Source organism: Pinus tabuliformis, chromosome 9 (genome assembly GCF_031772625.1).
Source record: "Pinus tabuliformis cultivar Carrire ecotype Pingquan chromosome 9, CPIR1, whole genome shotgun sequence".
Taxonomy (NCBI): Eukaryota; Viridiplantae; Streptophyta; class Pinopsida; order Pinales; family Pinaceae; genus Pinus; species Pinus tabuliformis.
In genome coordinates, this window is record NC_142307.1 from 1,356,360,579 (window position 1) to 1,356,384,302 (window position 23,724).

Sequence of the window (23,724 nt, forward strand, 5' to 3'; positions counted from 1 at the left end):
TCTCCTCCTATTAAAACCCAAAGACAAGTAGAGAGGAAGAGATCCCAAGTGTGTTGAAAATGACTTGAAGGCCACCTCTATTTATACTAAAACGTTGAGCAGAAGTTGGGTTTATCTGATTGCTGCCCGACCTTGACGAATTGTCCCATAACACAAATAAATTCATATCTCCATGAATACTTATCGGAATCGGATGATCTTTAGATCAATCCTACACCTCTCGATGAGAGGGATCCAAGAAAAATATCAGCTTCCATTAATAAGATGACCCACATGGAGTTTGGCCCTAGTTGCCAATTTTAACACTCCCTCTCAACTAGGGAGAACTCCATCTGCTGATCCATATGTCCGACTGTACTATCTCTGCCATCAGTGCCCTACACTGCTTTGCTCTGCTGAGCTCTGCTTTGCTTTGCTCTGCTCTGCTGAACCATGAAGAAGAAGAATTGATCGAGAATGTCTCATACCATTCTCTACTGACCTGAAGTCAGTTTCATCTGAAGAGAGTGTGTCACATCACTCTTACTGACCTGAAGTCAGTTTTATTGATCCCAGATCAATATCACAAGAGAGTGTCTCAAACCACTCATATTGACCCCAAATCAGTTTCATTGATCCCAGATCAATGGAGTTCATCCTAGCATAGGGAGTACGATAGATACAACAATGCGTCCATCAATAGTACTACTATGGTCCCTAACCCCATTTCCCTGCTCATTGATCAGATGAGAGGTACTTCCCATGAGTCCCAGACTGCATGGGTAGGATTCCTCGACATGAGAACTAATCATCCTGTCCACAGTTGCCACGGGAGAACTAATCATCCCGGCCCACAGGAGAACTAATCATCCTGTTCCACAGTTGCCACGGGAGAACTAATCATCCCGGCCCACGAAGAACTAATCATCCTATTTCACAGTTGCCATGGGGTATCACAAGGGAAGGTTGAACCTGTCATCTTGTACATAGCGCACCACCAGGGGAGGGTGAGTCGCCCTGTGGTCGTATGTTGCTCCAGTAAGTACCCCAAGCCCCCCAGAGCTCCCAGAGCTCAATGCATGCAACATGCAGGACCCTTATAAAAAGATCTCTCAACGACTCCAAGTCGTTCGGGAAAGTCACAGATTTTACCTTTCCCCGGGGCTTTGACAAAATGTCTGCGACCTGTACATCAGTCTCAATGCGATGGAGCCTCCTCAATCATTGACTTACCATATCCCAGATAAGGCAGTATCTCATGTCTATCTGCTAGAGTAATCATCGAATACGGGATTCTTCAATAATCGAATCCCCCCTCTGGTTGTCACAGAGAATCACAGTGGTATTCATCATGTGTACAAACAGCTCACTTAAGAGCCTCTGCGACCATGCAGCTTCACACGAGATCATACTCGTAGCTATGTATTTGGTCTCGGCGGTGCTTTTAGCAACCGACTTCTGCTTCCTGCTCATCTATGATATCGAAGCAGAATCCAAAGAGAACTAGCACTGATAAGTGCTCTAGTGATCCTCCACACTGCCTGCCTAGTCAGCATTCGAATAATCATGCAATGTCATATTTCTGGCAGTGTATCTCAATCCATGAGAGATTGTGCCCCGAAGATATCTCAGAAGATTCTGGGCACCAATCCAGTGAGGCTCAACCAAATATGAGCTCACCATGCTAACTGCAAAACATATGTCTGGACAGAAGTTCACCAAGACATCAACGTGAATGAATTTATGAAACTCAGAGGCATTTCCCAAATCTGGTCCAACATCACTACCATATAACTTCTGAAAGTTAAGATCCTCGAGGTAGTCACAGGCTTGCAGTTTATCATTTCACATCCGGAATCCAACTCCCTCTTACTTCTGTAAATGAGAGGGTCTGCACCTGTCAGGAATAGGTCGTCCTCATAAGGTGCCGGTATGAGAGGTCTATCATCCACAAGCTTCGAGTAATGGTTTGGATTGGATTCACTCCTAGTGAATCTCAGCTTCATCTGACAGCTATCAATCCTCTCATACTACACCCGGGGAGTTTTGCTTCAAGCCATAGAGGGCTTTCTTCCACCTACATACGTGAGATTCCTGATCATGAATCTCAAACCCCTCAGGTTGTTCCAAACCTATGGACCTGCTACATGAGGGGAATGGTCCCCTAGTAAGATTTTCCTTCAGTACATCTCGGACATGTACTTTCATGCTCTTTTTGAATTCAGGCATCCATGTCACCATCTAACTCACAGACCTTCGGTGCTATGTGTCAATGGACATGGTCCCCAATGGACTTCCTGCAACTTGATTCAACCCTAAACTCAAAAACATCTTTGAAAATTCTATTTTCAAACACGTACCTTTCCATCGATGAGGCCACCCTGTAACCTTTGACTTCCATCGCCGAAATGGACACCAAGTTCTTCTTGTGATCAGGTACATAAAAGAGATTCTGTAAATGAATCGAGTTACCCTCATTCAATTGAGGGGTAACATTCCCTACACCCTTTCCGGGATAGGTGGCATCGGCTCCAAGTATAATCCCACGATTATTTCCATCTCTACCAAATTAGAGAGTGCACCCTTCTATCTGATGAAGTGCCTTGAAGCACTACAGTCAATAAGCCATATTCCCAAAGAATTTGAAGGAGAGGGCCAATACAAGATAACGCTTTTTTATCTTATCAAAAACAACATTTGATTCTTCATACCTGGGGTTCCTTGCTTTGTTTGAAGAGTCGGCCATTTCCTTGATGACCTGTATTACCTGTCATTCCTTTGATCATTGAAGATGTCCCTGGAATGATTGTTATCTTCAACAAGAGATGTGTCTCTACCATTCGGACACTCCTTCGCATAATGGCCGAACATATTGCAACCAAGGCATCTGCCTTTCCTTCCACCCTTAGATCTAAACTTCCCAATGAAATGATCTTTAGGTAGGCCATCAGAAACTTCCGTTGTGCCATTCTGATAATATTCTCTACTTCGACTTCACCCTTGGTGAATTTGAAGAGGGATCAGGAATCCACTGATCCTTTTGTCCTTTCCCAACTGTCTTCGGTGATTTCTCTTTCAAACTTGCTTGGGCATTATCTTCACCTCAGCTCTGATACCATGTTAATTTTAGGTATGTTCTATGCTTAGAGCAATTTATTTCAATTTTGACAGTTAGCTCAATATCTTTTCCAGATTAGCAATCACATCAGCGTTAAAGTAAACTGCAGATAGAACATAAACATAAATCGCAGAAAACAAGCCAAGACAAGAGGACACAAGATGTGGCGCTAGACGGGGACAAACCCCAATGTGGGGAAACCCTTGATCAATTCTTCTTATATGTTCTTCAATAGTTCAGCAGAGAGAGAGAGATAGTACGTTTACAATAGAAGTCAACACTTTGACTTATCTAGATAAGAGCATAGATCATCTCTAAGAAGATGATACATGAGATCAGTTGAAGACATGCTGCTTCAACTGATTCTCCAAGGTGACTCCTTCACCTATCGTTGTGCTGCATTTCGTCATCATGCTGCACCTCACCACGCTGCACCATGCTGCACCCATCATCACTATGCTGCATCTCATCATGCTTCATTAATCACGACTGCCCCCATCACTGTACTGCATTATGTGCCATTGCTACACCATGTTGCCGTACTAACCTATGCTCTGGCTGCACCTTGCTTGCTTGTTGTCCCTAGCATGCTTGTTGTCCTTAGCATGCTTGTTGTTGCATGCTAGTTGTCGCTTGCATGCTAGCTGTAACATTGCATGCTTGGTGTATTTGCTGCTAAATGCCATACAACTGTCTCAATGTTAGTTAGTTGTCCCTTGCATGTTGCTCTCCTTCGGAGACAGATGCTCCGACAGTTCCCGAGGGTTCTGGTAGTTCCGGCTGTTCCCGACGGTTCCGGCAATTCTGACTGTTCCGACAATTCCATCTGTTCTGGCAGTTCCCGACAGTTCCGGCAGTTCCCAACAGTTCTCGGCAGTTTCGGCAGTTCTCGGCAGTTCTCGACAGTTCCTGGCAGTTCCGACAGTTCTGGTTGTTCCGGCAATTCTCGCATTTCTGACTGTTCCCAGCAGTTCCGGTTGTTCCGGCTTTTCCTGGCAGTTCTCGACGGTTTCCAGCTATTCCGACAGTTCCGGAAGTTCCGGCTTTTCTCAGCAATTCCGACTGTTCTGGCAGTTCCGGCTATTCCCGGCAGTTCCGGCAGTTCCCGGCAGTTCCGGCTTCTGCTCTCTAGGTTAGGGTAGCATTATCCCTTAGAATCTCTCCTCCTATTAAAACCCAAAGACAAGTAGAGAGAAAGAGATCCCAAGTGTGTTGAAAATGACTTGAAGGTCACCTCTGATCCAGGTGGATGTTGGTGGCCACCCACCTATCCCATTTGGACCCCCACAACTGTCTCTTTCAGTTTTTCAGTTTCCTTAATTATAGCACAGTTTACTATTTTTAGCAGTTTTTCGGGTCCTAAACTTCCGGAGCCGTTTTGAGGCCCTAAACGACGTTTCGTTTTTTGGGAAATATACCACCAGCAATTTTTCTGTCAAAAAATCGTCTTTTCCGTCGTAGTCCTCGGAGAGATCTTTCCAACGGGCTATTATGCGCGTCAAACGGAGATAATACGACCAATTCGCGACCCCGGGAAGTTGGCTGTCCAACTCACCCCAAAACGGGGCCCACAATTTGGCGTTTCATCTTCTAGGGTTAGGTTTTGGGATGTGAAGGGTTTTCCATTGTTTCTCAATAATAAATAGGCCTTCGAGCTTCATTGTAACACAGTTCAGAGGCATGTAGCCGCCACATCTCTTCTCAGAGATAAGCTACCAATGCCCTAGCTGGTTTTTTTCCATTGCTATTTGTAAGCATATTTCAGTATTTTACAGTAATGAAATGAAGTATTATTTCCGCTACATATCTGTATTTATGATTATCTCTGTAATTTGTTGTGTTCCTGTTTAAATTCAGATCAGTGGTATCAGAGCGGTCTATTTTTTCTCTGTTTTTCTTTGCATGTCCCCAACGAGGTCGGGATATAAGGAGTTAGGGCTTGAACTGGTCGAACCTTTGCAAGACCAGCCTCACAAATCTCGACAACCTCCCATGGCGGATGAGAAGAAAGACAAGGGGGCAAGAGATCCTATCAAAATCTTGCTCGAAGAAGCCCTCGAGCAGCAAAGGAACGCGATGATGGATAGCTTTGCACAGATCCTTCAGCGGCTACCCAGAGGCGACGCATCGGCTTCCAATAGCTACTCTGGAAATGCCACACCGTTTAAGGTACAAGTTAATTTTGAAATCCCCATCTTCGAGGGTCAAATAGACGTAGATGCCGTAGATAAATGGTTAAATCTGCTAGATGGGTATTTTTCTATTCATGAATTTTCAAGTCGGGAAAAGATTGTTTTCGCTCTTCTCAAAGCAACCCCCCACGTCAAGGACTGGTGGGAAACCTACTGCGTGCAAAAGGATGAAAGTGCAGCCTCACTATTTTCAGCCGCACCCACTTGGAATGACTTTCGGGATGCCATCAAGGAGCAGTACTACCCTGTCAAAAGCTATGAGGACAAATACATCAAACGGACCACACTATGGCAGAGACGAGACCAAGATGTGCTAGAGTTCACAAACATTTTCCATACCCTTCGCACACAGTTGGGTATCAAAGATTCTGAGCTACATCTGGTACTCAAATACCGCAGCTGCCTACACAAATACATCCAGGAAGAGATGGAGTTCTTGAACATCTCCTCACTCGGCACAGCATACCGATACGCTGTCAAATCGAGCAAAAGTTCAAACAAAAGAAGCAAGACTTTGGATCTGCAAATTCGAAGCCTAAAGGACAAAGCCAAGGCGGGGTGACCCAAGACAACCCGTCGAAGCCGCAAGAAAAGAACAACACCACGAAGCCGAAGAAGGACACAGGAAAGTGGTGTGAGTTCCACAAGAGTCCCACTCATAACACAAGTGAGTGTCGGACCAAGCAGTCGCTGGTGGCCAAGTTGAAGGCTTCCAAATCAGATGCATGTTCCGACCCTAAGCCAGAACCTGACAAGGGTAATGGCAAAGGGAAGCAAATCATTGATGCGGAGCCCAGCGCCACTGTTGCCACCGCCAAGATCCAAAAAAATGAGCCCGAAGATCCAGAGGAGGGGGAACGTCTTTTCCACTCACAGATGTGGGTGAAGGGTTCGCCGCTACAATTCATTGTCGACAGTGGCAGCCAAAAGAACCTCATTTTAGCAACGGTCGTGAAGCAGTTGGGCCTACCAACTATACCACACCCACAGCCGTACAGTATCGGGTGGCTTCACTAAGGACGAGATCTCAAAGTTTGCTAGCAATGTCGCCTTCCCTACAGCATCAAGCCCTTCACAGATGAGGTATTGTGTGATGTTACACCTCTGGATGTTTGTGATGTACTATTAGGCCAGCCATACTTGTGGAGGCGACATGCTGTGTATGAGTCAAGGCCTCGCGCTGTCATTATTTTTTTGGATAATTCATTATACAGGATACCGGAGGTAGCCCCACCTACTGCCACCTCTTTGATCACTGCTAAGAAAGGCAGCAAGCTCATCTCACAGACTAGGAAATTTATTTTCTGTCTGTTCGCTCCCAAAGTAAGGGGAAGATCGTTGCTACATCCATGACCCCCGCAAAGGGTTCCTCCACACAGCAACAGCAACAGAGGGATACAGTCATGATAGAACATAGGAACAACTTCTCCTTACCCAGAGGGGTGCCACACAAGCTTCAGGTGGGCGACAAAGTTTGGTTACATTTGCAGAGGGAGCACCTTACCAGAACCCATCAGAAACTCAGACCACTTCGACATGGTCCTTACACCAGTAACAAGGCTACGAGCAACAATGCTTTGAAGCACAGCATTCCTGCATTCCTTCGCTTGCACCAAGTGTTCAATGTGGACCATCGCCGACCATGCTCCCCACCATTTCTGGACACATCAGAGATTGCAGAACAGCTCACCAGAGACCCAGCGCAGTAGAAGCTTCCTCATCTCAAGGACTCAACGCAATGGGGACCATTGCTTCCTAGGGGGGAGGAATGATCCAGGTGCATGTTGGTGGCCACCCACCTATCCCATTTGGACCTCCACAACTGTCTCTTTCAGTTTTTCAGTTTCCTTAATTATAGCACAGTTTACTATTTTTAGCAGCTTTTCGGGTCTTAAACTTCCAGAGCCGTTTTGAGGCCCTAAACGATGTTTTTTGGAAAATCTACCGCTAACGATTTTTCTATTAAAAAATCGTCTTTTCCGTCATAGTCCTCGGAGAGATCTTTCCAACGGGCTATCATGTGCGTCAAACAGAGATAATACGACCAATTCGCGACCCCAGGAAGTTGGTTGTCCAACTCACCCCAAAACCGGGCCCACAATTTGGCGTTTCATCTTCTAGGGTTAGGTTTTGGGATGTGAAGGGTTTTCCATTGTTTCTCAATAATAAATAGGCCTCCGAGCCTCATTGTAACACAGTTCAGAACAGTTCAGAGGCATGTAGCCGCCACATCTCTTCTCAGAGATAAGCTACCATCGCCCTAGTTGGTTTCTTTCCATTGCTATTTGTAAGCATATTTCAGTGTTTTACAGTAATGAAATGAAGTATTATTTCCGTTGCATATCTGTATTTATGGTTATCTCTGTAATTTGTTGCGTTCCTGTTTAAATTCGGATCAACCTCTATTTATACTAAAACGTTGAGCACAAGTGGGGTTTATTTGGTTGCTGCCCAACCTTGACGAATTGTCCCATAACACAAATAAATTCATATCTCCATGAATACTTATCGGAATCAAATGATCTTTAGATCAATCCTACACCTCTCCATGAGAGGGATCCAAGAAAATTATCAACTTCCATTATTAAGATGACCCACATGGAGTTTGGCCCTAATTGCAAATTTGGGCAGTTTGTAGGGAGCTAGTTGGCATCCATATACCCTGATCTCTGTGTGGTCCTGGTATAGATACTAGTGTCCCACTTTACTGTTCTTTGCCAACTGTAAAACTCTTTTAATCTCCTGGCTGATCCTGGGCTGATAGCTACTGGTTAGCATGTTTATAACAGGATGAACAAATGAATCAATGAAGTCTTTGTAATTAAATACAGTGGAATACTTTTGGATCAATGGTGTCCAATAGATGACTGATCTTGGATTGCCTTTGGCGTCTAACTTTTGAATGTTGACTGGAAATTTGTTTGATTGATAATACAGGAACATGTGAAACAAAACTGAAGAGTATTTGAAGACTCTCTCATTTGGTAGTCTGATAAACTGTTCATGGATTCTGTCGGCTATAAATTGAGCATAGTTGTAAATGGTAGCAGGAGGCTTGCTTGGGCAAAAGATAGAAAGGAAAGCAAGGACAACCTCATCCACATGTTCATTTGTGGTGTACCCTAGAATGCAGGAGAGCATGGTTATAATTTGTCTACCTCTCTCAGAAAAAATGGTGGCAGCATATGGAGGACTATCTGTTGGAGTATGAGACTCCTCTATGATGAAGGTTTGAAAAATCTGAGCCTTCTTGGGAAGGTCTAGGTTTATGTAGAGTTCCAGTAAACCTTCAATGGAAAGTGGGGTCTAATTTGGGCTTGGCTGGATTTGCAGCATTTGATTAATGGATTCTACAATGATGGTGAATAAAACTTGTTGGTCAGGGGTGACTATGGCTCTTTGACTAGGAATGTAGCAAGCTTGGCAGAAGTGGATGATTTCTGGGAATGGGTGTACTTCTGGGAACAAGTACTTGGGCAAATTAGACTCCCATAGGTGAATTTCATCATTCTGGTTCAAAAACTTGTCTTTACTCCAACAGTGGAGTTTTAATAGGTAGGCAGGGGAAGCAGTTTCTTTGATTTGAAATTCTCTATCGACTAATGCAAGGTGGTCAATATCCAGGTGAGGGGTTTGCAGGGGTCTTACATCTAGAGAAATTTGGGAAGCCATAATTGGGTTTAATGAATTGAATTATGCTTTCAGTGGTTTCAGGTGTGAGGTTTAGAGGCTCTGGAATAGTGAGAGGGTAATTGCAGTCTGTAAAAAAAGGGGCTTGGAATCTATAGTAGGTTTCTCTTAAATTCAGGAAGGTTTTTTAATTAATTTAATCAATTAACCTTTGAGAATTACTATTTATAATTCAAATTTACAGGGTCGTTCTGGTTCTTTCAAGAATACCTGGAATTTAACAGTTTGGTGTGCAGATGGGTTTTTGTAGTAGCTGCAGAAGGTACTGAGGCTTCAACTGTCAATTGGGTATCCGCAGCGCCTTCAGGTGGCAAAAGGTGGCTGAATTGGTCACTCAGAGTTTCAGGGTGTCACAATTGGCTAAGCAGAATTTTATAGAAAAAACGAGTGAAAAGAATAAAATGGGGCATTTTCGGCCTTTTAACCGATAACGGTAACATTTTGGCGTGAGTATTATTGAATGAATAGTGGGCAGTTTTGCTGTTAGGCGAGGAGGTGGTTTTGTGCGACATCACACCGCTTTTGGATGGCGGGCGGTATTTTTCGCAAGCATGTGATATAACCTGGTGCCGCCACGTAGCAGAGCAGTGCCCAACTAAAACCGTGAATCTCACGTGCTCTTAGGTTGTTAACGGTCGAACGATGAATCCGCGCGATATGGCTGTGCGCCATTGGATCTGGGGGTGGGAGATCAGAGGGATATCGCGCAGTTGAGTTGCACGGACAGAGTCGAGAAAGTGATTGGCGGGGCTCGAGGTTTAATTACAAAGAATTGTAATTAATTAATAAATAATGTCAGGATTTAATATAAGCAGCAGGCTAATAAAGGTGGGACCATGGGTTATGTGGCGGGGGTTTTTTAACTGCACCAAGGGTTGGTGGGTTAAAAAAGGGTATCAGGGAAATATAAAGTGGGGGACGTTAATTACATAATGCGGGGGCATAGTAAATAAAAACTTAGGATAAAGGGTTTTTGTGGGTTTTTAAGGGGAGAAGGAAATTAATAATGGGGGAAGTGATATTTGTAATGGGGAATGGGTTTCACACTAGGGAAAGGGGTTCTTGGGAAGGGGGGATGATTTTTGAACTATAATTTCTAGGGGAATGTGTGAAACCAAGGGGTAAAGGTCAAAATGAGGGGGAAGGGTATTTATAAGTAATGAAGGGATAATGGGGGAAATTAGCAAATAAGTATGTGGGGGTGTAGTGAAATGAGGGGAAATTTAGTAAACAAGCTTTGGTGAATATCATTTTTCTTTCACCATTCCTCCTACACATGAAACATAGGATTAAGCATGATGAATGTGCTTTTGACTTAGCAACTTTGTACATTTGCAACATTTCTTCTACTTACCCTTTATTTACCCTAACATTTTCTCTTCATTTATTGGGTGCATTTGTGCTTGCTGACCCTTCATTTCTTTTTCTTTTGATGAGCAAACTATCTAATTCTAACCTTATAACTTCCAATGGCTCAGATTAAACTGATGAGATCATTCTTATTCTCTACCTAACTACTGATCTGCCAAGGTTAAACAGTTTGGCTAGATCTTTATTCTCTATCTATCAACATGAAATTTAAAGCATGAATGAGTCAAGATTAAGCTATTTGACCATCATGGACTGTGGCATATTTGACAAGCTGCACACAATTTTATTTTGCATAGTAAAGTAAAAAATAGTGGCATTTGAATTTGGACACTTTCATGATCTATTTTTATTTCTTTTTGGAGTTCATATTTTTCACTCTCTTTTTTTTTTTTGGTTATTCTTTTAGAACATACCCTCTTTACATTTTTTTTTAATTTTTAATATGGAAAACATTTTGCAAAAAGCAAAAGTATGTACTATATTAGAAGACTAACCATAGCCAATTCAAAATTATGAATCCTATTATTATAGGACCCTAATAGCTAGCATGGCTGGCTGTGAGGCAGGGTACAGAAGCTCCTTAGAGAGTTGTTTGAGCATGATCTGGATATGACATGGATACGTTGTGATGATCTGATTAAGTCCCATATTTATAGTTGGGACCGAGATACTCTCATACAATTGAGACAATGCAGTTGTTCGAAACAAGCTTAGGCTTGTGGTTGGCACCTCCTTGAGAGGGAGGATGATTATGGTATCATTTTGTGATTTATATGATTATATATGATCTAACATGATATTTTATTTTCTGTATGAACAAGAAACAATTGCTATTGAGACAAGTTGATGATGAGAGCAGCATTGATCGAGAACACTGAGCCAACTCTTCCCCCTTGTTTGAGCTCCCAGGGTGAGGAATTGAGGGATAAGGGCTCCTGGGGTTGAGGGAACTCTGGACAATAGGGTGTTACCCCTATCTGTTACCCATAGGGTTGAGGGTTTTACTCCCTTGTTTGGTCTTTGCAGAGTATACCCCAGTTGAAATCATACCTACAAGCAGGGCTTGTTGGGAATATTACTCCTCGTTTGGCCAGTGAATTGAGGGTGTGCTTGGGGGTGTACAACCTAAGGCAATTATGATGCAGGTGTTCTACCACATGACTACTGAGAGTCGTTGTTTGGAAGATTGGTAGGCAATAGAATTCCAGGTTGAGGTTTAAAGCTCCCCAATGAAATTCCAGGTTGAGGGCAAAGCTCCCTGATGAGATTACAGGGTCGAGGGTGTACTCCCCTACGTGTTCTAGGGTCGGGGTGTACTTCCCTGTGTGATCCAAGGTAGAGGCTTTACTCCCCTATGTGATGAGTTATCCTATTGCTCGGTATGGGTGGAAGCTATTGCTCCCCAATGTGATTCCAGGTTGAGATGTGCTCCCTCATGATATGCTCTTCAATGACGATTGATGATGATATTCCAAGTAGTAGCCCATCGACATAGATTCTAGATAGAAGCTTGATGGATAGAGGGTGGTAGCTTGAGCTCCCCTCCGATAGCAAATTCTTCTTCTAGATCCGAGAATGTTTAGCATTCAAGCAGAAACAATCAAGAGATAAGCAGAAATTCGCAAAGGATAGATCGAGAGGTACAATGATGATTTGTGATCATGAGACACTTGAGATGGACATGACACAACGACTACATGACAAAGATGATCTATGATGATACATGATGACACTTGAAGATTCCAGAAGGTCATATTGTTCGATGGACAAATATTGGCAGCTGGAATTCTCCCTATTTGAGAGCGAGTGTTAATTTTGGAAACTGCGGTAAAATTCCACCTTGGACAGCTCAAATGACCTAGATAATGATTGCATTAGATTCCTCTTTTCGAGAGGACCAAAATTGACCTAAAGATCACCCGATTCGGTTAAGCAAAAGTTAAGTTTTGAATTATTTTATTCATTCACTCATTATGGAATGGGTCGGCCCTAACCACTTGGGTAACTGCTTGGGTCAACCTCAACCCCAAGTAAACCCTCAAGAAAGACTATAAAAGGAAGATACCTCAAGCTCATTTGGACACATTCAATCAAGACATGTTTTGTTCTATTTTGTTTTTGCTCGCACAGGTTCATCGACAGAAATTCATATTGGGTCCAAAAGTACAAGCGTAAGGTTCGCTCTGGGTTTGGGTAATCGGATCTCAGTCACTGTCACAGATCAGAAGTTTCCTGTCCACGGTCGCAGGCTCAGAGTGGTCAAAAGAGCAACTTTGGCTCTCTAGTCGCTCGCACACAGTTCAGAGGGAGCGACTCTGAGTTCTGAAGGGTTCAATCCCTAGTCGCTCGCACAAGGAAGCCCTAGGAGCAACTCTGACAGTACAGTCGCTAGCACAGCTAAGCCAAAGAGTGACTTTGTCCCTTTTGGTCACTCGCACAGCTCCTTAAGGGTGCGATTGTGGGTTTTTACAGTCTGGGGTCGAGGTCACACGCACAGTGACCTCCTGAGAGCAGTTGTGCAGTTACAGTCACACTCATACAATCTTCATGAGAGCGACCCTGAAGTTTAAGTCACCCGCAGACAGTGTTTATGAGGGCAACTCAATCCAAATCTAAGTTTTTGGCATCTTGGCTTCAGTCAGCTTCAGTTATCAGGTGGATCAATTTTATCTCTACTGCAGATCTATATATCTGTAGATTTGTAGATCTGATTTGTTAGTTTCCACTACAAACATATATATTGGGCTCATTAACAGTGACAACATTACTCAGCAGTATTCAACACAGTGACAGCAGTATACAGCAATTGACATCAGTTTGTGATAGCACATTACAACCATCAGTATGAGGATTCTGATTCCTAGCATGATTATATCTACTTCATAGGTATCATTATTGTTTTGTTGCATAGATAAAATTATGGATCATTGTACTCTCTTTTGTTGCATCATTTGATGATGATCTAAGAAGAAGAAGAAGAAGATTTGCAAGGGCTTTCCCCATACTGGGCTTTGCCCTGGTCTCGAATCAATCCTGGTGTCTCTATATGTGTGCACGCTTTCTTCTACTATTCCTTTTAGATTCTGTTGCATTGATGTTGATGGTGATGTTGTTTCTTTCTATGTAATTGCATATGTTGAAGTATAATGGCGTAGATCTGAATAATGTAATGATGAAATGGGGTGAACTTAATGTATTTATGATGAAATGCAACTATCATAGCAAAGAACAATGTCGCCTTAAGAAAAAATAACAGTACCGAGACCATGTCATGTGAAAATTTGGATGCCCAAATTCCCACATCAGCTTCTGATTACATTTCTCCTATTTGTTAATTATTGAACCAAATTATTTGTTGTTTCCTACAGTAAACACTGAAACGAATACACTGCAACCTTCACCATTTAAATAAAAAACGGAAACAAGAAACTGAACAAAAAAGAAATACACAACACATCTACACAGTTAGTTTTGGAAAAATGTCCCCAGAAAAACCCAATGGGCAATTCATTCAATGACTGGATCTGCCAGGATTTCGAGTGATAGTGTGAGGTAACCTCACTTATCTATCTGTCAGTGATATTCTTTGTAACTGGATTGCTGGGACAACATCACCCATTCAGTTGATCGATTTTCTGCCCAGGAACTTCGATTTTCACCTCCCAGTCTCACACCCCGCACCCCGGCTTCCGGCTTCTGCAATCGATTCCTTCAGAAAATTTTCAGATTCCCTCTTGGCTTCTGCACTACCTCTACGTGGCCCTGTGTGGCTCTGTGTCAGCCTCTCTGGCTTTGTGCCGCCTCTATTGGATCTCTCTCTCTTCTCTATTGAGTATTCTCCAACTAGGAAATATTTCCCTTCACATATTATCCTTGCCCCTCACTGCAAAAGATCACTATCGAAAATCTTTCCGACAGCTGCTCTGCTTCACAAAATCGAACTTCTAATCTCCCCTCTGTATGTCTTCCAAATGACCCTCAAGCTTCCTTAAATAATCTTCTCGTTAACATTCAACAGCCCAGATTAGAAGCTAATCAATGGCTAAAATCATTTATGCTTGATCCTCGTCTTCTTCTAGAAGTTACACCCACAATTAGATTAATACCCATTAATTATTTTAATTTCCTAAGTTTAGACTTAGGGTCCCATTAAAAATAATTAATTATTTTAATAAAACTATTTATGGGTGGAATTTCCCAAAACGCTTTCTGGGTTATTTAGGATACATGTGCCCAAGCCTCCTTGAAAAATTTGAGACTTAGAACACATCCAATGCTACCAAAAATCAACACTCCCTCTTAGCGAGGAATGTGCTCTAGCAATGCCTCTCACTGAAGCATCACACTAACTTCATAACATCGTCCTCTGTGTTGTTGATGTTTGACATGTTGTCCATCAGCCACTGCACAAATGTTGCATTTGTACTGTTGCTGACCCTACCACTGTCAACACTGCATCTGTACTGCAACTTCCTCTGAATTTTTGTATCCGTGCTGCTGCTGACACTGCCACTGCCAACTGCCTATGCATTGCAAAATACCGTTGCTACTGCATTAGCAACGGAAAAACATCCCAAATTACTGAACTAACTGTGTTTAGTATGATACCATGTGAATGTTGGAGCCTGACTACTGCTAGTCTCTGCGCTGACCCTCTGAATCTTCTACGTTGCTACTGACCTCTGCTCTATGCCATCTGCACTGCTGCCAACTCTGCTCTGCGTTGTTCAGTATCTGGCACTCCTAGCCATTGCAACTGTCTCCTCGACACCATCCGACACTAGCCCACCCTGGTACTTCTGATCTAGACTCCCCATAGCAAGGAATTGATCCAAGAGGTGGGTTCCTCAAGGATCCTACCCATCTGTAGCTCTTTCAAACTACAACTCTAAATCAGCCCACCTCCCTTATGGAGGTATCTCGGTTTTCATGGCGAACTCCTCCTCCTCGATCTTATTTGGTGCAGCCTTCGGATCGTGCTTCTCATCTTTGTCCTTCTTCCTGAGAGGAAAATGTGTAGCGTAGTGATCCATCTCACCAAACCTAAAGCACTTTATCTTTAAGACGTCCTTCTTCTGCCTCCACTGCTCTTGTTGCCCCTTCGATGCAAGGGTTGCATTCTCATCCTCCTCCTTGGGCTTCGACCCACTTGTAATGTCCCTTCCTAAACTATTTTGAAACAGGACTAATTTCTACATTTTGGGGCCAATTTTGGAGGTGATGGGGCCCATTCAATTTTATTAGGAGGCTAGAAGTTATTTTGATGTGGTTAAGTTATACGAGGGGGCCACCCACACTAGGAGAATACGCATTCCCTAGTTTGATTTGCATGGAGGGGAATCGATGATTAAGTGAGGGACCCACGATGGAGGGAAAATTTCTCCATAAAATCTATATAAGGAAGGAAACTCATTTCATCATCTTTGACATTTGCAAATTGTTGTAGCGGCTACCACCACCCTCCAAAATTTCGGTTTGCACCAATTTCGGAGCCTCCCTTAAAGAGTTCAGTTGATGACTGCACACACTCGGGTTCACTCTATGAGCTCGTGTGAGTATTTACATCTGCCTTGCTTGTTCATTGCATTCAAGTCTCTGCATGCTGATGTCCAAGTCATGCTTGTGACCATGTTCTGGTTATGCTCGAAGTCTTCGCTTCGTATGTGTTTGTTGTGTTCGCCATGAAAGCATTTGTTGCACTCACACATGGAGTCACATTTGTTGTCACGCAAGCGTCGTCTCGATCAATGAACGATCAATCACGAGTGTCACGCTTGTCGCTTGCACCGTCGGTCAGTCATGTTGAACATGTGTGTCTGGATGGTTCGGTCGTTTCATCGTCAAGTCATGCGAGTGTGTGTTTGTATGACCACCTATGCACCTTTCGATTGTTCACACACTTAGTCATTTTTGCTGAAGTTCTGACGACCAGACTCCTCACTGACAGCCGAACCATCACCCCGCCTTCGACTCGATCGACTGTCAACCAGAACAACGCAAAAGCACCAAGCTAGTCCTTCCAAGCTGCGTTGCCTGCAAGAAATCTCAATCAACTCTCATGCTGGCCTCCCGAACAGTTGGACCCAGCAATCACCCCGGGATTGACTCCCCTCAAAATTTGCGCAAAGGCCATTGACCTCACCCGTTCAACTAACTGAGGAAATTGCGCAGACAAGCCAGACAGACACCAAGTGCCCATCCTTGTCTCCTTCAGAAAATTGTGCAGTTTTCCCAGTCAGTCATTCGGACAGTCGACCGACTGTTCATCTCAGAAATTGCGCAGTGCTCATGAGCAGGCCTTCCGTTGCCCATCAGTCAGCTCAGCTCAGAAATTGTGCAGAGATGATCAACAGGCCAGCCTCCCGGCCTCAGTGCAATTTTCCCAGCCAGCAGCTCCTAGCAGCAGACTGCCTATTCCCTCCAAGAATTGCACAATTTCTACTGCTAGTGACTGAGCAACCAACTGCCAGTTCCCTCTCGACATTGCGCAGTTTTGGTTGCTAGTGACCCCAATAGCAAACTGGCAGTTCCCTCTGGGAATTGCGTAGTTTTGGCTGTCAGTGACCCTAGCAGCCAACTGGCAGTTCCCTCTGGGAATTGCACAACTTTGGCTGCCAGTGACCCAGCAGCCAACTGGCAGTTCCCTCTGGGAATTGCGCAGTTCTGGCTGCCAGTCTCCCAGGCAATTCCCCAGAAAAACTGTGCAAGCTCTACCCGCTGACCCTTCATGCAGCCTGGCCCGTTCCTCTGGAAAATTGCGCAAATCTGGCTGTCCATCCCCTGCTGACTGTTTGTTCTAGAAAATGCGCAGAGCATGCCTGCCTTTCCCTCCTACAGCCCGAACTGTCTCTCCCAAAATTTGCGCAATTTTGCCTCCCAGCCAAGCCAGACCTTGCAGACAGTCACTATCGACTCAGATTGTCTGTCTCCATCTCTCAGTGACTCTTGCGTAGTTTTCATCAACAGTTGCCTGAAGCCATCATCCCGCATCACAGCCCTACTGTCTCCCGGTCACCTGCATCCGAATGATCATGTGTCATGGTAGACTAGGAGGTTTTGGATTTGATGTCGTCTCGTCATGAGTGACTTCAGGTATAGGTACACCAACAAACATGTTAGGATGATGAACGAGATGAACGAAGGGAGCACATGTAGATGGACAGGTTCACCAACAGACGAACGAATCAAGCATGTGAAGCGGACGAATGCGACGAACATGCACCTTCGCGAACAAGTGAGCCTGTCAAGTCTTCCAGCCCGAAAGCAAGGAACAACATGTTAAAGCTTCATCAAGCGAACCAAGGACCATCGAAGACTCTGCGCACTTTTCCATGCGGAGGCGAAGCTATGATACACCATGAAGACATCCATCACTTAGCAACATTGTAGCTCGACATGCACTCCAGCAGCAGCACAAATGTACTAGCATTGTCATGTCAAGTCAAATCATGAGTAATGTTGCCCACATCTTCCCTATGGGCTTGTTGTCAATTAATGTGATGTAACGTGGAAGTCCAAGCGACCCACTTGTTGAACAGAGTCATGTAAGTCGAAAAGTCATGGAAGTCGAACGATCATGAGGGTAGTCGAACAGCCACAAGGGTCAGTTTCACCCTTGGCTATAAATACTCCCCTCATTTGTACATGAAAGGACTTTTCACCTCAGCTCCTCCCACATAGCCAAGAGAGTTTGTAATCTTTTCTTTGAGGAGTAAGTAGTGGCTCCAACGCCCTGCTGACGGGGTTAGTGATGTATGGTGTAACGATGTGTCTTGGAACTTTCGCTTAATTCAAAAACCTGTCAACATGCCAACACGTTTTCACACATGTATTGTATTTGTTGTAAGACTGGTCTTTAACACTTGTAATGCATGTTTCTTTAACCTGTGTTCTACATCTGAACTGATTCATTTGTTGTAATGCATAATCTATTAATGGAAATGTGTTGTATATGTTGTTAATGTTGTCCCGTCCATGTCAATTGCTCTGCCGGACATCAGACAAACCTTTCACATGAACCTTGTTGTAACAACCGTTGCACTTGTTCGGACTGTTTCGTGAGTGTTGTACGTGTTATCTTACCTTGTATGTTGTGACTGCCGCATCTAAGTGGACTGCTCCGCCAGAAGCTGTGTATGTCATTTGTGTTGTGTTCCTAGACGAGTTGGGACTAATCCCTTTCAACCTGGAACTCACCTTCACCTTCTTCCCCTCACAGTGAAAGAACCATTGACACAGGTACACTTACACTCACCAGGCACGCGAACCTCACTTCTCGAAGACAAAGCGAACTGCTCTCCTATACTAACAAGCAAGAGTTGAGGCAAATCCTTAAGATAATGGCAACCGAGCCATCATACCAGATGGACACCAAACTGTGTGAGGTCTAGTTGGGACTTCATACCGGGTTGATCCCCCGAATGTTGGCGAGTCCAGCACCGTCAACACAAACAAACACACATTTTTTCACTATGTTGTTTAGCCACGAGTCTCTCACGCGGGAGATTCAACCTCTACTTCAGGGGACTATCCGTGCCCGCCCTAGGGAGGCTGTTCTACAGGAGTTTTCAGGAGTTCCGAGGTAGTGACACATATTAGTAACAACGCAGAGGAAGGGAGTGTGTATTTCTGGGTAGTCAGGTATCACGCAGAGGGAGTTTGAGACTAGCATGGATCACACAACTTGTCAGGAGGTGAGGGAGCTGAGGTAGCAGTGTTTGACAGGCATTTTCGCTGGAGCTTTCAGCCATCTGAGCCATCATTCCAACAATTCGCATTTCTGGGCTGAGGGACAGTGCAGAGGCCACACAGCAGAATTTCGTGGTGCTTGGAGAGCAGCTGAGTCGGGCCAAGAGTTCATCTGGGGAGTTAGGAGTTGGATAGCAAGGGTAAACCCAGCATTTTGGAGGAGTTTGCAGGTGTATTTGCAGGAAGTTTGCAGCAGGTCGAATTTCGCAGCCATCGCTAGGGTGAGGCTCCAAGGGGGTCGAAAAACGAAAGTCAAAACCAGCTAAAATCCCTTCTGGTTTTTTTTGTGTTTTGTCCAAGGAGTCTGGGGTTAAAAGCATATAAATTTCTGGGCAGTTTTAGTGCACTTTCCAACCCTCCAAACTTTAGCAGTGCAGTAGTTTCTAGGCATCGCAGTGCAGATTGGTGCAGCAGCTGGGCAGCCTTCAGCTCAGCCATTTTCCTACCTGGGTTTGGTCCTGCTTGTCCATTGAGACAAGCCCAAGTGCACCATTCCACTATCTATTGTATTTGGCTTGCAAAAATATAATAAAATGGCTCAGAAGTTCTTCATTTGCAGTTTTTTTTATGGGTACTTGATGGATATTTCGTTTTTATATTTCGCTGCATAGAATATTTGTTGTTATCACTTGTATTTCCTATTTAGGAACATTATAGTGGTATCAGAGCATGATTTTGGCCCAACTGTGGGAAATTAGCGAGAAGATCATGGAAGCTTTGGATATGAGTGCATAGTGACAGGTGAAACCGGAGACAAACCCATGGCTCAAGGGAAATCCTGTATGCAGAAATTTTGGGGTGGAATCCGTTGGGACGATGAGAGGTTGGCCCAGTTGAGGAGGGTGACAGACCAGACCCATCCTCACCCTTACAACAGAGACACTAGAGGTGAGCAGGTCGTGTGGGTGCAACCATCTACATCATTTGGAGAAAGTCGACAGAATCAAGGCACTAGATCTCTTGAAAAGGAGTAGGCAGGACAGGGACAGTTAGAGGGTGAGACCAAGGTTGCTTTTGCTGGTGGAGACCTGGATTTAGATACCAGGAGCCCGAGGAGGAGGTTAAGCATGATGCTGAGACCCCATAGGATGGTGAGGAGCACATCGATCTACCTGGTGTGGCACAAGAGTCACCATTATTCGAGACCTCTTTGATAGCCCCAGTTGGCACCTTGGTGGAGAGGATAGAGCCTACACACATAGAGCCATATGTTGAAGAGATGCCACCCATGGTTGAGGTGTCGATAGTTGATGAGGTGTCCAGAGCTGTGACCGAGTCTGCAGGTGATAGATACCTATGGCAGATTCATCAGTTCCAGGTCGGCCTTCTAGCATTGAGAGAGAAGGCCACGACAGTATGAGAGGCCATTCTACAACAAAACAAGGAGTTGGAGGGCATGAGAGTAGTTTGTGCTAATTTAGTGGCCAAACTGACTCGCGTTGGGGTACAGTTGGATTCCCTAATGGTACAACTAGAGTTCACTTTAGAGCATCAGAGCAGCCCTATTCAAACATACATAGATGGGGCCTGTAGCGTTAGTAGTTTACCTCTACACCTTAGAGAGAGAGAGAAGCAAAGCCACCTCGACATATTTTATGTGTTGACCATGCTAATGAGGTGAGGCGACATGAGCAATGCAGGGTGCAGCATTTGCAGGATGGAGGGCTTGTCCTGCATATGAGAGTTCGTACATTCAATCCCTCTCTTGGGGTTGGATGGCGAGAGATTCTGAGTTGGTACCCGATGGAGTGGGCTATGGAGACGGTAGTGGACCCAAGTGGAGCTCACCAGGAGTTTCCAGGTACTGAGGATGTCGGAAGCCCCGACTGGCATTGGGATCCGGGAGGGACCACCTATCATTTCCCAGGTATACCGGTTGACTACAGCCTGGATGGTATAGTTGACCTAGCAGCTGAGCACGCGCATTTGCTAGGGGAGTTTGGGTCGGCACTAGTGGCCAACTAGCTCATGGGCAGACTCCTTGGGTTGTCTTGGTATGAAGGTTGTGCATGGGATCATAGGATGATCAGCCTATTATGGCAAGAGCTTGTCGGAGGAGGTGGCATTGGCAGGCCACCAAACAGTGCCTTGTATGGAGCTGGGGATTCCTCACACTTGCGTAGGGCACGAAAGACACAGAGGAGCAAAGCAGTGGTGGCATCACTATTGGTGCCTAAAGAGATTCACTTCTGGGGCCCCTCAGGGAGGATTTGGAGGGGAGGTCCCCTCATCAAGAGCATGGTGATGCGAGGGTGGAGGTGATGATACAAGTTGGATGCGGGCCAACGCATAGGGACATAAGTTTAGGCCATCTCATTTGAGGATGGGTAGGAGAATATAGCATGGAGAAGTGGTCTGCAGATGGACATGGAGACCCATGGGGTGTGCCATAGTACGTTGGACTGCGTTGTGGAGTGGGAGTGCCTCACATTGCATTGAGCACATGTGGGGAGTGACTGGTGCAGTGACACAAGATGGTACAGGATGGCATAACCGTAGCTAGGGGTATCCAGTGGTGTATAGGGACAGGTTGCATCATACAGTGGCATGTCGAGGAATGCGGTGTTGCTTGGTGGTGTGCAGTGACACATGGTGCAGCGCAGCGGGCTCTTGGAGCGTTGCCTCCAAGGAGGCCTATGGATAGGGGCATTAGGTGTACCACTGAATGCAACTCACCTAAGATCGATGATGACATTATTGAGCATCTAGGGACACCATGTTTAGTGGAGACATGACTTCAAGGGGGTTATTAGCAAATCTGAGGTGGAGAGAGGGTCATCCACAGGATTACTCTTGAGTATTCCAATAGATTCTTGATCATACCCTTTGGGACATACCCACCCATCATCCTCCAGTGTTTCTTACAGTCGCAGAGTGTTTGGTGTTACCCCTTGAAACTCTCCATTCAGGCAGTAGGGCATGGGAGGCTCACCCTAGGTAGTTGGATGAGACGTTGCATGTCATGGGATGGGAGGAGATTCTCCAGTTGAGAGACTTGGTAGGTGCACAAGCTAACAGATACATGCGTAGGGATCGAGTGGTTGATTTTCGAGGTAGCATATGTTCCATCCCTGGGCTCACACTTGGGGAGGTGACCGAGAGGAAGTTGCGTGTTGCTTTTTCAGCTAGACAACTCGAGGCGTTGGGGGAGCATGAGGTGCAGGGGATGGTAGTCCTTGTCGGTAGGATGATGTCGAGGCTTCTGGCAGTACCCGAGCACATCATCAGGAGCTGGAATAACAGATCTTGCTATGTGATTTGGCAGGCACAGAGCAGTTGGTTATTTGTGACACAGGTTCTTGATGCTCGGTGTCTACCTATTGGATATCTACAAGAGACACAGACGGGACACAAGGGGGTCCCAATAGCTAGCAGCATGTCACAGCGACAGACAGAGAGGACTGGGGTTTGTGGACCTCCAGTATGGTTATGGGATCCATGGATCCAGTGGATTAGTGGGATACTCCACTCCTTAGTGAGCATGGTCAGGATAATTGGAAGACTGATTCATTCACAGGCGGACACATGGGGGATGACCGAATCCCTCACAACAGGGCAAGGCAGATTGTTGCTCAGGATTGGGGCTAGCCATGGAGTGATAGGCGATGGCACTGTTGAATCACTTTGGCAAGATTGTCCTAGCCTCGATCATTGCATAGATTATTGTTGAGAGTTATGGGAGAGGAGGCTCTGGTATGAGCATGCTAGGCAGTCAGTCATGACCAGAGTGTCACGATGTCATCAAGATAAGTTCCTTCTGTGGCGGATAAGGGATTCTAGCATAACAGGGCTGAGCAGTTCAGTTACTGTTAAAATTGGACAACTAGGTCCAAACTCCATGTTCTGATGCTCAGATTAAGAGGCTAATATTTTTGTTGGATTCCTCTTTCTGAGAGGTGTAAAATCCATATAAAAATAGTCTTAATCCGATGAGCAGAACTTATATTTTGAATTTATTATTCTTAATAAATTATATGTGCAAGGTCAGCCAGTTTTGTAATGTAGGCTCACATGCCCAACAGATGTGTCACACACCCTCATTGATGGATATATATACAGGAAAAGTTGAAGAGAATTTGAAGACAACTCAACTCACATCTTCCTCTCTCATCCTAAAAGTACGAGCTACCAGGAGGGTTGTTGTGACACATGCTGGGCTGGCTGACCAAAGGAGACTTTGCTGGTTGAAGCATCCTGTTGACCGCCGAAACGAACACATTCATTTTTTTCTTGTTTCTGATTTGTCTTCTGTAAGATCTGCTTATATGTTCTATCTGCATTTCGCTTATCTACTTGTATGATTGCTGTGAGAAAAGTGAAATCGCTCTTAGCATAGAACATCTACAAAACTTTACATGGTATCAGAGCTGAGGTGAAGACAAACTCTATCTATAGCAATCATCATCGAAGAACAGGTATTCTTGAGGTGATCTCCTCTCCACGTCTGGGTTTTTGGAAGGAGAGAACCAACAGATACGCTGGCCCAAGGGTGATGCCCTAACCGCAGGAAGCCGCAGTCATATAAGGAAAAACCGCAGTAAGGTTAAAGATTAATGTGTGTTCATATAAGGGACAACCGCAGTAAGGCTAACGTAGCTGCAGTCAAGCTGCAGTCATGTCTTACAA